Here is a 1305-nt window from a genome sequence, read left to right on the forward strand (position 1 = left end):
CTCGACAATGTCTAAGGAAAGTTTTGTTTAAGGGTGTGGGCGTACCGTCATTAAGCAGGCCTCGTCCTCCCCACACTTCCTGGAAACTTCCCTGGTTGTCTTGTTGGCAGGCCTTAATTGGTAAGCCTTTAATTGTTCTAAAAGAGAGTAGGAGCTTTTCATAGGAGCTTTAATTACTTTAGGAAAAAAAAATTCATCATTTTTGAATTTAAGCTCAAGATTAAAAAGCCAAAAATATTTGTGTGGTTTATGTTATCACTCCAGTGTTTAGCCCATTTTTAGGATCTAATTCTCAAGGGCTTTCCCTTAAAAAAAAAAAAAAAAAAAAAAATTGTGTGTGTGCTCTTTGGTGTCCGTTTTGTATGCCCAACTGGTTACGAGTTAACAAACAATTAATCCGTTGTTCCAGTGATCCTTCAATCTTTGCTTTGGAGAAAGCATTCTTACTTTCTTCCAAATCCAATTATTCTCCAATGGATCCACTTGTTCAACCAGTTCCACCACTTGTTCCACCAGCACAACCGGTTGCCCCACCTGCTCCTAGAACTTTGAATGACTATTTTGCCCCTATCACAGCCAATCCACCTAATTGTATTATTCTTCCTCCAGTCGGACCTCAATTTGAGATTAGAGCCCATATCATCAATATGTTGCCTAAATTTCATGGATTTGAAAGTGAACAACCTTATGTCCATTTAGGAAAGTTCCTAACCATTTGCAGTACTTTCAAAAATCAGCATTTAGATGATGAAGGTGTCAAATTGCGTCTGTTCACCCTATCCTTAGATGATAAAGCTTCCTCGTGGTTTAACTCTCTTCCTCCAAACTCCATTAGATCCTGGGATGAACTTGTTAAAAAATTCATGAACAAGTTTTATCCAATGCAAAAGACAGAGTTAATGAGAGATGCCATAAGCACTTTCAAAGGGAAAAATGAAGAACAATTCCATCAAACTTGGGAGCGTTTTCATGATTTACTTCTCAAATGCCCACATCATGGCTTTGAGAAACCACAATTGGTTTATTCTTTCTATAAAGGGCTTTCTCCTACTAACCGAACCATGATTGAGTCAATGCACCAAGGAAAGTTCAAGTCCCAAACTCCTGAAGAAGCTGATGTTTTCTTAGAAGAACTTGCTGAGAATGCCCAAAGTTGGAATTGGAACCCTTGTGATGACGAATTCTCTAGGAATGATCCCGCCAAAAGAACATCCAATCCTTTTGAGATCAAACCCGAACCTGAATTCAAATCAGTGATGCAAAGTTTAGCTGAAGGAGTCAAAGATTTGAATAAAAAATTTGATG

General features: G+C 38.2%; 1 pseudogene; it reads right to left on the minus strand.

Moving 5' to 3' along the window:
- Positions 1-906: 906 nt before the first annotated feature.
- On the minus strand, positions 907-1003 carry LOC132315373 (small nucleolar RNA R71; annotated as a pseudogene).
- Between the last annotated feature and the right edge of the window lie 302 nt (positions 1004-1305).

Source organism: Cornus florida, unplaced genomic scaffold, assembly GCF_030987335.1.
Source record: "Cornus florida cultivar Cherokee Brave unplaced genomic scaffold, ASM3098733v1 CherokeeBrave_3.0.0_Hap2_Chr06, whole genome shotgun sequence".
NCBI lineage: Eukaryota > Viridiplantae > Streptophyta > Magnoliopsida > Cornales > Cornaceae > Cornus > Cornus florida.